This window comes from Cupressus sempervirens, chromosome 11 (assembly GCF_028749045.1).
Source record: "Cupressus sempervirens isolate cs-2001-9-10 chromosome 11, ASM2874904v1, whole genome shotgun sequence".
Lineage (NCBI taxonomy): Eukaryota > Viridiplantae > Streptophyta > Pinopsida > Cupressales > Cupressaceae > Cupressus > Cupressus sempervirens.
Window position 1 is genome coordinate 738,650,222 of NC_143128.1, and position 17,344 is coordinate 738,667,565.

Genomic DNA, 17,344 nt, shown 5'->3' on the forward strand with positions numbered 1-17,344 from the left:
CATGATACATCCATCCATCATAAAAGATATAAACATCCATCATAAGATATAATCATCCATCATAATGATACATAGATAGAATGAAAAGAAATGTAGACAAGGAAGCTCCAACTACAGTGACTATGAATGGATCTCAATGGTAAGAGTAAAAAGCACTACCACCCAACCGTGTGGAATCTAATGGCCTACTCCCACCACGCTGAGGAGATAGTCTCAAGTCCCAAACAAGATATCAAACCACATATCAAAAGTACTCTCTAAGTCCAAGAAATCCTAAAAGTATTCTAACTCAAAGGGTTCCAAGATAGGTCGACATATAATTCCTAGAGGCACACAAGACTCATAGGAAACCTACTATGTAAGCTAGCAAGTGTCATCGCACGAATCACACTAGAGTTGCCCTGGGAATCTCTTAGGACCTTGGCCCCCTAGTGATCCCTATGTAGCCACTAGTATCCTCTTGTACTAACAAGGCATACTACAGAATGCAAGGTCAAAACCAAGTGTTCTCTCTACTCCCATTCTAGTCTGTACTAGTACTCAAGGCATGGGCGAGAACATACAAAGAATCTTATTAGGTTCATTTTAATCCCCATTTAGTGTAATGTTTTCACTTATTAAACAACTTACAATGGGTTACCCTAGGAACCACTCAGGGCCCCAACCCCCATTGCAAGCCACTTCCTGACACTACATGTAGATTACCTACCCTAAAATCATAAAAGTATAAATCAAAGAATCATATAAAATCACCTCAACCCTATACAAGTGACTAGAAAGCATCAAAAGATAATCATAATAATCACATTAGTTCTCTACGAGCAACTAGAAAGCATCCCAAAATAATATTGATCAAAGACTCCAAAATGGTCAAGTCAATTATGTCATAACATGGCATCACCAAGAACAAAGCAAACAAACACCTCAATCCTATCAAAGCGACTAGAAAGCAATTCAAATATAGCTAATCGAGGACTCAAAAATGGTTTAGTCAAGAATGTTATACATTTCACCTTAGTTTCACAAGAGAACACTAGAAGCAAAAACAATCAATGCATCAAAACATCTCATAGAGCATACCAAACACATTACCATGGTTGGGTTTAAAGAATCGAGATCAAAACATCAGCATGACATCACAAGCACATAACCCCTGAGCCTCTGGTAACAAACTAACACTAGTCAAAGCTAGGCCAAATCCAAAACCCCAAAACATAAACAACACACAACAAATAGAGTATAGGTTTCATAGCTTGGTTTGATTAGAAAACACGTAGTCGAATTATACAGTATGGTTTAAGTTTCCAGTTTAATGTACGTTTCAAGTACATAAGATCCTCAATTTACCCTACAACTTATCCTATTCATTTATTGAATTACCCCCACCCCACCCCCCCACCCCCCCCCACCCCATTATATTTTAAATCAATTTTATAAAAATAATTAGGGGATTATTACATATTTTTCTTAAATTACTAAAATAATTTACAATTTTATTAAACTCGAAATTCCACAACCTTATCAATTAACTTTCATCATTAACTAAATTAGTTAAATTAAATTAAATTAAATCATATTATGTCAAATTAATTAATAATTAATATATATATATAAATAACTATATTTTTATTAATAAATAATAAAATTAAATAAATATTTATTAATTTATAACATTTAATAATAATGAAACTATTTTAAAAATTATTAATAAATAAATTTTATTTAAATACAATTTAATCATGACACAACTAAAATTTAAAATAATTAAAAAAAAAAAAAAAAAAAACATGCATTTATAAAGGCCTACCCGGCCTAGCCTGTGATGACAGGTCTTACTGCCGGCACTGACAATAGTATTAACTGTTGCCGCGACAGGCAGTAAAGCCTACTGCTACAACCTTAATAAACGTTACGAGTGATATGGTGGGGAATGGGAGGTGGGGGTGTGGTGACCCCACCTCCCCCCATAAATTATTTTATTATTTTATTTTTAATTTAAATTTATTACAATTTACAAAACCAAATTCAACAGTATATATATATATATATATATATATATATATATATTAATAACATTTGCAAATTTAGTCTGATAGAAGAATTACTATCAACCATTTAAATTTTTCATTTTAGAATTTTCTTTCTCTCAAAACCCTACCTAGATTTAATTTCTCAATTTTAATTGTATGAAAGGAGGATAGCTCTGATGTTTTAATCTTCTTATATATAGACAAAAACAATATGCATATAAAAATTTCAGATAGCAAGATTACAAGATTTGTTGCAGTGAGACACAAACAAACAAACCATAGTCATGAAGAAGACAGGAAAGGAAAGAGCACATTCAATTATACAAAAAATCACAAGCGTCTACTTAGACACTGATGCTAATCGCTACATCCAATAAGCTTGTAGAGAAATTCCTCCTCTCAAAACCTTCTCCTTTCCAAAAATTCCTTCCTTCTCCAAAATTTGCTCTCAAAATTTGCATCCCTCAAAAATGAACCTTCAATTGGTGATAAGTTCTCTCCTAAAATTGGGGCACTAATTGTGTGTTCACCCAAGAGGACTCCTTGTTCACTAGACTTCAACTCCTATTAACTTTCCTTTATCTTTTCTTTATTTTTTTCATGCACGTTAATTGAATTATGAAATTACTTTATTTAATTTTCACTTGACTTCTCTTTTATTTAATTTATTAAATTTTAATCTAATGCACGCACTTTATGCATTAAAATATCTTTATTAAATTCGCTTGTTTTATCTTTTAAAATTAATTTCTTATATTTTAATCTCATGCACGCATCATGCGAACTTAAAACTTTTTCATAATTTAATATCTTTTTCCACTTTTAATTTATTTTTGAACATTTAATTTGATAAAATATTTATTAACTTAAATAGTAATATTATTTAAAATTTATTTAAAAATGAACTCTAAATATATTATTATTAAATCAAATAAATATTATTACGTTTTCAAATTATTCTTATAACTTTTATCTTCAAATTTAATTCTTTTTATTTAATTAATTTTCTAATTAATTAAATATTAAAATATCATAATAATTTTCCATTAAATTAAATCATTTATTTAATCTTTTAATTATACTTAATTAATAATTTTTTTACCAAAGACTCATCAAACAAAATACAAAAAACCATCATAGTAAAACACATACAAAATCAAACTAAAGGGTTATAATCATGAATTAATGTCATTTGATGCATTCAGAGGGTACTGAAACTTGGATACTTGTCCTAATTATCTAAGACAAATGGCTTCAAGGTTTGGGATTTGGACTTAAGAATTTATCTCCCCTCTCCTACCATTGAGATAATGTGAATGGGAAAACTAAAGAACTCATTGTGTGGGTCCCATTAGACCCTTTCCCCCTGTAGGAGAATATGACTCCACTGAGAACACTACAACAATAATATACATGGTAGCAAGGTACTATGATAACCATATAACATACTACTTTCAATCACTTAGAGCAATATGATTCTGGTTTAATAGTAAACCGAAAACCATATTGATCCAACATTCATTCTTTTAACAAATATTGAAATAGATCTCCTAAACACTCTAAACAAAGGATCAACATCCCTAATCCATTGGAAAATGTGCAAGATGCTATAATAACCATAAACCATACTACTATAAAGCATAGATAAAAGACACATGTTTTGCAAACAGAACATGTTTTATTTTCAGTTTGCCTATATATAGGTTTACATATAATTTCAATTTTGAAGTCTAAGTGTTGAAGTATGAAAAATATACAACTAAAAGTTTAAGTTTTGTTTCAATTCAACTAGTTCAAGTTTTAGTTTGAAAAGGATATACATAACAATTTAAGTTTTGTTTTTGTTCAACTAGTTAACAACTAGTGGCATTCCAATATACCCAGAGCTCCCAATGTAGAAACTCAGGCTCTGATATGGTATGCTTCTCAATGAGTCAGGTGGAGTGAATTGCCATCACCCCTAGATCTTGTACCTACAATGCATGCCAACCAAGCACATGAGATATATCAAGATGGTATAATTTAAGCAATAAAACATAGAAGACATTATGAATGCAGGCTTATGCAGGCAATAGAGCAATCCAATAGGCAACTGGGTTGATAACTTCTAAAACCTTGAAAGGGCCAACAAATCTCGGTGAAAGCTTTGGACTCTTGCCAAACAAGATTGAACTCTTGTGCAATATTACCCTCAGAAACACCTTATACCTAGTCTAGAATTGTCAAAAAGTGCTTTTCTTGTTAGCATAACTCTTATGTCGATCTGCTACCTCTTTCAGCAGACTGCATATTAAGATCACCTACTCTTTCATCTCCTTTATCATCTCAGGACCCATAATAACCCTATCCTCAACCCTATCCTAGCTAATAGGATTCTAACACTTCCATCCATAAAGAACCTCGAATGGAGTTATACCCAAGGAAGAATGATAGGAATTTTTATAGGAAAACTCCACTAATGGAAGATATTCCTCCCATTTGTACCGTTGATCCATGCAACACATGTGCAATAAATCTTTAAGCACCTAGTTCATCCTCTTAGTCTTCCCATTAGTATCAGGGTGGTAAGTTGTGTTGAAGTTCAAGTGTGTACCCAAAGCGAAGTTCAAGGTTGTCCAAAACCTTGTAGTCATTCGGGTATCCTTGTCAAAGATGATGGTTTCTGGAATACCATGCAATCAAAATATCTCTTGGATGAAGTTTTCTTGCCAAAATTGGAGATCCATCCTTCAGACTACCAAGAATGAAGTGGGCAACTTTTGTTAGTTTTTTGACTTTGACCAAGATGACATCATGCTTGCCTCAAGTCATGGGTAAACCCTGTACAAAGTCCATGCTAATAACTTGCCATTTATACCATGGAATCTCATGTGGGTACAAAAGTCCAATTGGATGAACATGCTTAGCCTTGACATGCTGACATTCCAAACACTTAGTAACATGCTTCGTCACATCTCATTTGAGACTTGCCAAAAGTATAAAGGTATCAAATCAGTCATCATCTTGTTTACCCCTGGGTGCCCTAAAAATGGAATGCTATGCATCTCCTCAAGAACAACTTTTGCAACCCTTCATGGTTGGGAACATATATATTGTTCTAGTACTTAAGCACACCATCATCATCAAAAGAGTAATCATAAAATCATGAATCAGAGGCATTAGTGTCCAAAACTTACTTCACCCATTCATGATGGGTATCTTTAGGAAGGTATTGAAGAATACACTCTCTTGTATGAGTTCGAGATGTAGTGATAGTGGTAATGTGTCTTCTATGAGCGAGTGCATCGGTAACCCTATTCTCTTTGCCTTTAATATACTCAATGCCAAAGTTGTATTCACTAAGGAATTCAAGCCATCATATTTTTTTTAGCATTCAAATTAAGTTGAGTGAAGATATATCTCAAACACATATGGTCAATTTTAAGCTTAAATGTCTTTCCCAATAAGTAATGTCACTACATCTACAAATCATGTACTATCACAACCAGTTCTAAATCATGAGGAGCATAATTCACTTCATGCAATTTGAGCTTCCTAGACTTGTAAGAAACAACCTTACTGTCCTGCATTAATACACCCCCTAACCCATCTCTTCAAGCATTTGTTGTGACAATAAATTGTCTGTTAGGATCTGATACAACTAAAATATGAGTGGTAGTAAGACTTTTCTTAAGCAACTTAAAGGCTTTCTCACATGCTTCTATCCACTCAAATATTTTACCTTTGCACTAAAGAGATGTGATTGGTGCTGCAACGCTGGAAAATCCCTCAACAAATTTCTTGTAATACCTAATAAGACCCATAAAACTCCTAACTTCACTTACGTTATGTAGAGTTGGCCATTCAAGAATGGCTTTAATTTTTGCAGGGTCTACTGCTATGCCATCAACTGACAAAATATGCCCCAAGTAATGGATCTCCTTCTGATAAAATGAGCACTTGGAGAGTTTCCCATACAAATTCCTCTCTCTTAAACACTGTAGAACTATGCACAAGTTCTCTTCATGCTCTTCTAAATTCTTGGAGTATATTAATATTTCATCTATAAATATCTCCATAATTTTTTCTAGATAGTCTCTGAACTCATTGTTCATTAGGTTCATGAAAGTGATAGGTGCATTTTTCAGTACAAAAGGTAAGACTAAAAAATCATAATGCCCATACCTCATTCTAAATGCTATCTTAGGTATGTCTTCATCTCGAATATGAAGTAAGTGATATCTAGATCTCAAATTGATTTTAGAGAATAGGGTCACTCCCTTCATCTAATCAAATAGTTCATCAATTCTTAGGAGAGGATACCAATTCTTTATGGTTACCTTATTTAACATATGATAGTCAATGCACCACCTTAAGGTACCATCCTTCTTCTTGACAAAGATTATAGGAGCTCCCCATGGTGATACACTAGGTTAAATGAAACCTTTATACAAGAGTCCCTATAGCTAAGTGTTCAACTCATATATTTCTATGGAAGTCATGTGTTAGGGCACCTTTGATTGAGGTTTTGCTCCTACCACAAGATATATGGAGAAACCAAACTCGCTCTTAGGGGGTAGTTTGGGAAAATCATCTAGAAACACATCTCTAAATTCTTGCAAAGTAGGGTGATCCTCTAATTAAGGTGGAATCTCTTCTAGATTCTTGACATGAGCAAAAAATAATTGGCAAACCTTCATCTTTGCTTTCTTTAATTGCATTGCTGAAATTTGTCTTAATTCCAAGAGTTGTTTGACACCATTTAGTATCCCTGAGTAACCTATGTCATTGAGGCATTTGATCACCTTATCTTGATAATTAACTAAGGCATTACATTTACTTAACCAATTGATGCCTTGGATGAAATTGTATGAGCCCAAAGATGCTACATACATGTTGACCTCTATTCGAAAGCTAGGGAGTTCCAAATCACTAAAAAATAAGCATTGCTCTACCCTACATTCAAACCTATTACCATACTCTACAATCCAAGGTTCAACCATAAAACCATCTCTAACTAGTATCTTAGCAACTATCTTAGGGTCTACAAAGCATTCAATAGTACCGGTATCTATAAGAATAGAAATAGGGTAACCAAAAAGTGTACCAGTCATTTGTATAGGAGTGGCCTGATAATCTGCTTGTCTATGATCAACCGTAGCATGAATGTGGTGCTATGGTGGAAAGTTCCTTCTGTCATATCATTGTGGACACTTAGCAGCAAAGTGGTTACCACCACAAACAAAACATCTCATTCCTAGGACTTCTCCTATCATCATTTTGGTGCAGGAGCACGTCTGCGATAGGAAGACAACCTACAATATGACTAAAATGCAGGGCACAAAGCAAATATCAAAAATTTTTGAGTTTAAAATCTAAAATTTGAAATGTTTTTGTGTGTGAGTTTAGAGTTTTATGTTTTAAAATAAATGTCCTTTTTTTTGTGGTGGAAATGTTTAGGTGGCATCCTTATAAGCCTACCCAACATTATTCACTTAGGACTTAGTATGAGTTTATTTTAGAATATTTTGGGTGTGTTAAAGGTTCTTAATTTTTGAAAATGTTTATGGGAAAAATCAAAAGGAAGAAAATGATGAATATTCCTAAAGCACCATGTGTAGGCATTCAAAATGTAACCGCCACAAGAAAGCTATGATGGATTTTTGGGAGTTACATTAGAAGGTGAATATTCCTAAAGCACCATGTGTAGGCATTCAAAATGTAACCGCCACAAGAAAGCTATGATGGATTTTTGGGAGGTACATTAGAAGGTTTTTCAAAAAGAGAAAGAGTGCATATTGTAAGAGAGATTTTTGAAGAGAGATTTTTTTTTGGGAGAAAGTGAATAGAATGAAGTTCTTGAGTTTTCCTGTAATTTTCTAAAGTTTCTAGTGTTGTACAGATGTGATTGTGTAGTATTCTACATACATTTTTCTAGTTGTATTTAGATCAACATCTTGGAAGAAATCTGAAAATCAGATCTTAATAGTTTAATATTTTCTTATTGTTCATTTCCTATCAGCCGGATCTCTCTGTTGTTTTGAGAGTGGTCTTTGCATGGGGGTTTTCTAAAGATCCTCCAATGGTCTTTGTCAGCCATTGGAGGATCCTCTATAATTTCATGCATTTATTTATTTCTGTATTGTTGTCTCATATCAGGTTACAGGAAAACCCAGTTGTAATGCAGATTTGAATGGGCAACATCTTCATGTGTTGACCCTCATTTTATTAAATTTCTATGCATTTTCTAAAATTTTCATTCATGCATGTGAAGCCTTAAGTCGTGCATTTGATTTTCTAAAAGTTCTAAAATCCCTCTGCATCATTTTTGGTATCAGAGCCCAGAAAAAGATCTAGGTAGGGAAAGGTGATTGGGTATTTGATTTTGAAGTTATATGGAGTTCCATGGAGGAAATAATCAAATCACATATTTGTTTATGAATGCTGAAGGAGAAGGGATCCAAAGGATTTTTGGATTGATTTGTTATTAAATCACTTGGATGAATCAAAGGAAGTAAATCACTATCATTTGAAAGAGAAATATCTGAAGTTGAAACTATTGCATGCATGTCAAGATTCCTTAAATCTGAAGCTTCCTGATTTCGAGCAGTGTGATTGTGAAGGTTTCCAGATTCATGAGTTTGAGCCTTTGAAGCAACCCTTTGAGTTGAGTATATCCACGAAAGGTTTCCAAAGTGTAGCTCTGCATCATAATGGAAGAAGAAGAAGCAGAAAGACAAAGCTATAGCCAAAGACATTCTATATTTCGAACAAAGTGCAAGTGCAAGAATAAGGTATGCAAAGTTATAGTTGACAGTGGTTCCTTTGAAAATATAATCTCTAGTAGAAATGGTTGAGAAATTGAATCTTCCAAGAGTACATCATGATTTACCTTACAGAGCATATGGGTTAGGAGATGAACAATGGATTGATGTGTTTGAAAAGTCATATGTTTCTTTTAATATTGGACCATATTTTGATACCATTGAATGTGATATTATGCCTTTAAAAGATTGTCACTTGATTTTGGGAAGAGCATGGCAATATGATAGGTCAACCATATATGATTGTAGAGAAAACACATATACCTTCAACAAGAATGGGAAGAAGATGCTTTTATTTCCATTGAAGGATGGTACAACACGGAAGGAATCAAGAAGTATAGGTCTTATTGATAGGATAGCATTTCCAATGCATGATGAAGTGAAAGAGGAAGTGAAAGAAGTTTTGCTAGAGGCAAATGAAACTACAGAGAAGGCAGCCATAAAGAGTGCAGATGTATGTGAAGTTGGTATAGAAATCTCAAAAATGATAGATGTGAGTTGTCCTTTGGAAGGGAAAGAACATGAAGAGCAGAAAGAAGATAAATTGCAGCAAGAAGCAGTGCAACAAGTAAATGTTGATGAGAAGAAAAAAGAGGAAAGTCCTATGGGATTTGAGTGTGATAAAGTTATGGTTGGAACAGTAATGTGTCCTTTGAAAATAGAGATGAGTACAATGCTGAAAGGTACTCCTATGAAAGAGAGTTTGGAGGAAAATAATGAAGCCTTCAAAATGCATGGTGTAGTGAAATGTCAAGAGCAATGGCATGAGGATGGAGATAAAGATTGTGTAGCAGCAAGTTCTGAAGAAGAATCTGATTTATGGGAAGAGTTTACAGCCATCATGGGAGAATGGCAAAGGAATGGTGGTAGTATGGAGACTCAACATGAAGAAGTTTCCAAAGAAGAGGTATCAGATGATGTTATGGACAAAGAAGATGAGGTTGAATATATTTATGACAGGGCGACAAATTATTTTTGGGACATAAAATTCAGAATAAAAATTCAAGTGTATGCAGCAATAATAAAAATTCGGAATGTGATGAAGTTACAAGTGTATGTAGCAGCCATACAAATTCAGAATATGATGAAGTGGATGCATAGTGAGCAGCAAATAATTTTTATCTTACCAATGGAAAACAAACCAAAGGTAAAGATGAAGGAGAAAGAGAAAATTCAAATGATACAAGTTCAAGAAAGGCCAAGTATTCTAATGGAGGAAAAGTACAAACCAAAAGTCAAGATGAAGGGATCCATATGTTTTTCTAATGCTTTGTTTTGCAGGTGTTTCCAAGTGACTTGGAAACTTTTGAAATTTGGGAGTATGGTTCAGGAGCACGTCTGCGACAGGAAGACAACCTACAATATGACTAAAATGCAGGGCACAAAGCAAATATCAAAAAGTTTTGAGTTTAAAATCTAAAATTTGAAATGTTTGTGTGTGTGAGTTTAGAGTTTTATGTTTTAAAATAAATGTCCTTTTCTTTTGTGGTGGAAATTTTTAGGTGGCATTCTTATAAGCCTACCCAACATTATTCACTTAGGATTTAGTATGAGTTTATTTTAGATTATTTTGGGTGTGTTAAAGGTTCTTAATTTTTGAAAATGTTTATGGGAAAAATCAAAAGGAAGAAAATGATGAATATTCCTAAAGCACCATGTGTAGGCATTCAAAATGTAACCGCCACAAGAAAGCTATGATGGATTTTTGGGAGTTACATTATAAGGTTTTTCAAAAAGAGAAAGAGTACATATTGTAAGAGAGATTTTTGAAGAGAGATTTTTTTTGGGAGAAAGTGAATAGAACGAAGTTCTTGAGTTTTCCTGTAATTTTTTGAAGTTTCTAGTGTTGTACAGATGTGATTGTGTAGTATTCTACATACATTTTTCTAGTTGTATTTAGATCAACATCTTGGAAGAAATCTGAAAATCAGATCTTAATAGTTTAATATTTTCTTATTGTTCATTTCCTATCAGCTGGATCTCTCTGTTGTTTTGAGAGTGGTCTTTGCATGGGGGTTTTCTAAAGATCCTCCAATGGTCTTTGTCAGCCATTGGATGATCCTCTATAATTTCATGCATTTATTTATTTCTGTATTGTTATCTCATATCAGGTTACAGGAAAACCCAGTTGTAATGCAGATTTGAATGGGCAACATCTTCATGTGTTGACCCTCATTTTATTAAATTTCTATGCATTTGCTGAAATTTGCATTCATGCATGTGAAGCTTTAAGTCGTGCATTTGATTTTCTAAAGGTTCTAAAATCCCTCCGCATCACATTCTTGGTTAGATCATCCCTGTTTCCATTCCTTCCATTTTCATTTTATTTATTTATGTTGTTTTAGTTCTTGTTAATATTCTAGTTTTCCTCGTTCATGTTCCTGTCAAAATTCTCCTATCCCTTATCCTTCATGTTTTTGATTTGTTGTTTCTTTCCATTTCCCTTTTGCCTGTCATCCCGATAACCCTTGTTATCCTGGAACTTTCTTTTATAGTTTTGATTAGAGTATTTAGATGAGGAAGAATCCTTCAATCTTTGTTCCTACTTAAGGGCCTTACACAGTGCAAAATCCATAGTCTCATGCTCATACATATCAACCTCACTGTAAATCTCAGATCACAAACCCATGAAAAACTTCCATGTTCTGAATAGCTCATCATGCTGATATTGAGGAACATACTTCACCAAATGATAAAAATGCTCATGATATCGTGTGACATTCATGTTCCCCTAAACTAGCTTGTAGAAATCTGATTATTTCTTGTCATACAATAATTGAGGCAACCATAATTTGTGGAAAAGCTACAAAAATTCCTCCCCATGTTGAAATTTCTTTTTAGTCATTGCATTTTCACACCAAGTAACTACCTCACCCATCAACTAAAATGTGGCCCAAACTACTCTAGATTTCCCAATATAGTTTCATACTAGGAAATACTTCTCCATGCTAGTAATCTAAGCCTCAACATTTTCCCCATAAGCTCTACCATAAAATGTGGGTGGAGTCACTTTCTTGAGATCCTTGCTCAATTTAGCTGCTATCTGTATCCTATCAGTATTAAGGAGAGAAACCCAATGGTCAAATTTTGCCTTCTACTCTACCTCAGATATCCTAAGAGCCACAACCAACTGATCATTCTCATGTTTCTTTCTCAGTTCCTCCTCTTGCTTATGCAAGGATTTAGAGCACTGATCTTCATCACACTTCTTGTCTCTTCTTTAGCATGCCTACCTCGAACCTCATGCTCTAAGTTATCCATCCTTTGGCCTTGTTGTTGTAACAAGGCCCCCTATTGGGTCAACAATGCTAGTATCTTATCTAACCTCTTGTTAGGCTCCTTAGCTCATGCAACACTATTGGACCAACCTCTACGGTTAGCTCTTGTGGCCATGATGACAACTCAAACACCTAGCACACACATTGTTGCAAGTTAGCACAATAGCCCAAGGTCTAGGGTTTAAACACATCTTTGATACCATATGTAAGAACCAAGTCCTAATAAAAAATGTCCATTCACATGTTTTTTGGCATTTTAGTCTAAGAGGCTTTAATTTTGATTATAATGCAATTGCAACCAAGCAAGATTGTTCCAACAAACAATAGATTTGATGTAAATGATTGCCTATAGATTACAATTGGGACATTTATAGTTAAGGACCTTGACACATTGTTCATCAAAACCTATTCAAATTACTCCTATTCATAACAAGTCATAATGTGTTAGGTTCCAAAATTTCTCAATCCAATGGTTCCTCTAATCTATGAAAAGTTCAAAAACATCATCCGTTTGTTGTTAAATGTTATGGTAAAGGAGAAATTTCTAAGGTCACCCATTAAGATGCATCTCTAATGGATAGTTGTTCATTCAATGAAAGTAGCTCTGAACTTTGAACAAGATATAAAGGATTGTATTTGATTAACAAACAACATAAGCTTAATAACCCAAAGCAATATGCAACATAATGGCATTTCAATTCCAAATGAGTGTCATGAGAAAAGAGTGATTGAACCAAGTAAAAGAACCTGATTCAAGGTGGTTATGGTAAACGTGTGCCCTCCTTCTAGCTTTAGTCATTGGTGCTCTTCCTCCAACTACAACCGTTAGTGCTCTACCTCCAGCTGCAGTCGTTGGTACCCTGTAATACAACTCTAATTCAAGGAGGATGTGGTAGACGTGTGCCCTCCTCCTTTACCTAAGCAGTTTCATACTTCCCAAACTTCTATTTTCTTATTCATTTGAGCGAAGATGCCCCTCTTTCCCTCACAAATCATGGTTATATGTATTTGATGTAGGAGCATCCTAAGCTCTCTTAAAATCTTGCATATTGGAGCCAAGAGCCAATGGTTTCCAATTTTCTGTAGCTCTAGTGGATGTTGAGTTACTATAGCTCTAGTAGATGTTGAGTTACTGTAGCTCTAGTGGATGCTGAGTTACTATAGCTCTTAGTAGATGTTGAGTTACTATATCTCCTAGTGGATGTTGAATTACTATAGCAATTTTGTGTTGACCGAGTTTTTCTTCATGTGTCGAGTGAACCTATTGGTGTCGAGTTTTCTAGTGGATGAGAGTGTTCATGTATGGCTGAGTGCTAGTATTGGTTTTGGTTCTATTCATGCCGAGTTATTTGTGAGCCAACTTTTGGCATTTAATTTATGTATGGGTATTTAATTTGTGTTGTGGCTGACTTGTGGCTTGACCTATATTTAATGTAAGGGATTTAATTTAGTTTGTAATGAGTTGGGCCAACTTGTGGCTTAGTTGGGTATAAGAAAAGGGTTTTATGGAGTCTTTAGGTAGAAGTTATCATTCTAGCTTGGAGAAGAGAATGAAGTGTAGATGCAAATTTTGAAGAGCTAAGGCCATGTCTTGAGAACCAGAGGATTGCTTGGTGGACCTAAGTGTAAATTTTTTTGAGATAATGGGTGTTGCACACATTGCATAATATTATTATATTATATTATTTTACTTTATTATGTAATGTTGCACCTAGATGGATGTGCAACATGCAAAGAGTCCCACATGATATACTTGATTAGTTGTATTGTAACATTGTAATAATATTTCGTGTAATTATTTAATATTGAGGAAAATAAAATAAGTTTTTAATATTAAATGTGGGGTCAATGGGTTAGGTAGCACATGGGTTTATTACATGAAATATGTAATACCACTTGGTGGTTTTGTGAGACTTGCTACTATCTAAGCAACCACAAGGGTAGTTGTTGGTGTGAGAAGACAAAAGGCAAAAAAGACAAGAGTCAAGTGGGACAAGGCTTGACAGGTTAGCCAAGAGATCATCTATAAAGGTTGGAAGCATGGAATGGGATGTGTAGATTCATGCTTGTTTACAAGGATTGCTTGGTTGTGGCTATAGCTTTGAAGGCTTCCATAGCTGTATTGCAATGGTCTGTTTGCTGAATAATACATGGTGATGGATGCTTTTGGAGGCTGGGTTTTTTTCCCTTAATGAGGGTTTTTCAGGGTATCTTGTGTCATATTTTGTGGGCATGTTGTCTATTCTCTTGCATGTGGATTTTAATTGCATATTTATTTTAGATATATTATGGGTTATGTGAAAATGGTTATATATTTTGTTACAAATTTCTTTACAAGTGGTATTAGAGATATGGTTTTATTATTGTAATCTTAGATTGAATCCATGGGAATGCATGAGAGGATAAAAGAAAGGGCAAGATATATGAGTTATTTATTGTAGATCTAAGGGTTTTGGATTTACTATTATGATGGGATATTGGTAGATTTTGGGCATGTGAAATTATTGGTGAAAAGAGTTTTTTTTGGATGTTTCATTTAAATGAGGTTTTAGGGGGGAGCTTGCATAAATGACCTCCTGGGCAAAAAGAAACCTCATCATTGGATCCAGGTTAACATTTCCATAAATTTTGATATATGATATGCCCTAGTTTGGCCATGTTTAGAGGAAATGGAAGAGTTTCTTAGTTTCAGTCCATGATGGCCATCAAATTTAATCTCGTCAAAATTTTTGTCACAAAAAAAATTACAGTGAAAATGGTAAAAAGACTATCTTAGTAAAACAACCATAACTTTCTCTTAGGCTATCAGATTTTAGGCTTCTTATAGGCGTTGGAAAGCTAATTCAGAGCACTACACTTTGGTGTCAGTTTACTTTTGTGATTTTGATATTTTGTTAGGTTTTAAGAGCTCAAAAGTTAGATATTATTTATTTTGAGCACATATTAGGGCATAACTTGGGCATACAAAGTCAGATTTTGGACTTTGACTAGTCAATGGAAAGCTCTTGAAGAGGTCTACACATTGGTTCAAATTTGGTGCAAGTTTGACATGGTTTATTTAGTGATATATTGATCTAAATATTTTATGGTATATATTGACTATGGTAACATTGTGAGTTTATGACAGTGTATATTTTAGAGATTTGGATTTGATGTCATTGTATACTTAGTTAATATTTCAGATTAGTCTCATGATGATATTGTTATCAATATTTGGTTTGGATATGTATGATGACTTGTTGAGTCTACAAGTTGTGTAGTGTTATAAGTGGTCTATACTTACATAGTGCATTTATGGCTTGATTATGGGTTGTCTTTGCCCATTGATCTTTCATTATTGGTGCATATTTTGATTGGTAGCTTGGATTTGGGTTGTCTATGCCCTAAGTCACATAATTTTTTGATTTGCCTTCATGTAGAAGGGATGAAATGGTGTTACCAAGTATAGTCATGGTAGAAGATTGTGGTTGACTATTTTATGCTGACAAGTTGGACACTTTGAGAGTCAGATATTCAATTCATGGATGTGATCATGGTGCCATGGATTTTGGCATGGCATGATTGGATATATAGGTACATCCTTGATGTTCATTGGTTTGGATTCCTAATTTGGTTATGGTGGTATACCTTTTTGGTTGAGGATCATGGTTATTTGGTTTCTTTTGAGGAGCTCATGAGTTTTACTTTGAGTTCTTTGATAGTTTGATGCCTTGGTTGATTCTCCTGGTTAGAAGATAGTTTTTTTCATCATGATGTCATGGATAGCTTGGATACATGGTTTAGTGGGAGCTCGTGATAGTGTAGGATTAGTTCCTATTTTGGTTTGTATCTTCTTAGTTTGGAGATCTTGGCTTCACTTGGCAGTGACACTTTAGTTGTGTGAGTCTAGATCTAGAATATTTTCATGTAAGAGATGGATTTTATGATGCCACGAGTTACTCAATACCACAATTGAGTGGGAATTTTTTTTTCCATTGCTATATTTTTTGAGTGTTTGTAGATGTTGGTAGTTTTTCTTAGATCCTGTTATTGCATAAGTGTCTTTGATTTTTACATGGTGCACTTGTTATCTTCATGATATGTAAAGATGGTTAGATCTTGAGAACTCATGGGGTTCTTGGTTATCTTCATGGTATGTGGAGATGGTTTTCTTCATGGTGTGTTGAGATGGTTGCATCTTGAGGACTAATATGTTATATTGTGGTGACTGATCAGGAAAGTACTGTACATACTTCATAAATAGTGGGGTTCTGACTTCATAATTTTATTTTATTTTGGTGGTAACTGACATGGTAGCTGACATATTATGGCCAGCATATGGCCGACATGTTATAACCCTAAAGCGGTTTAATACTTGTATAAAAGGGCTTAGGGTTGGGTATTTTTTCATATGTTGTGATACAAAATTGGTTCTTGCGGCGGTATTGAGCTGTAAGGGATTATGGATTGTAATCAGGTTGTAATCACTGGATTGTAATAAGATCAGACTCACTGTTTGGTGGACGTAGCCCAGGGATTGGGTGAACCACGTTAAATCTTGGTGCCTTGTGTTCATCTATGTGTGTTCTATTATTTTCTGTTATTGGTTATATTTGCATGTAGTTTTTATTTCTGTCCATGGTTTATCCTAACAAGTGGTATCAAAGCAAGGTTGTCTTTCAGTTATCCTCTGCAGGAAAGTCTCACGATTAAGTGGGAGTCTCACAGTTGAGTGGGAGCGATGGAAGATGAGGGTAAGTTGAGGGTTGACAGGTTTAATGGGCAGAACTTCCAGTTATGGAAGATGCAAATGGAAGACTATTTATATCAGAAGGATTTATGGAAGCCATTGGAAGGAAAAGCCAAGAATCAGGGAACTATGTCAGAGGTTGAATGGGATCTTTTGGACAGAAAGGCACTCGGAAGCATTCGGTTATGCTTGGCACCATCGGTGGCATTTTTAAATGAGTTTAATACTATTACTAGTCAATTATCTTCTGTGGGTATCAATTTTGATGAAGATATTAGGGCTCTCTTGATTTTGTGTTCTTTGCCTGAAAGCTGGAATGGCTTGGTAATGGCGGTAAGTAATTTTGTTCCTGGATCTAGTACCCTAAAATATGATGATGTGATCGGTGTTATTTTAAGTGAGGAAACTCGTAGAAAATCCTCAAGTGGATCTACATCAGGAAGTGCTTTAAATGCACAAAGCAGGGGCAGAACGACTGAAAGAGGAAGTAACTCTGGAAATCGT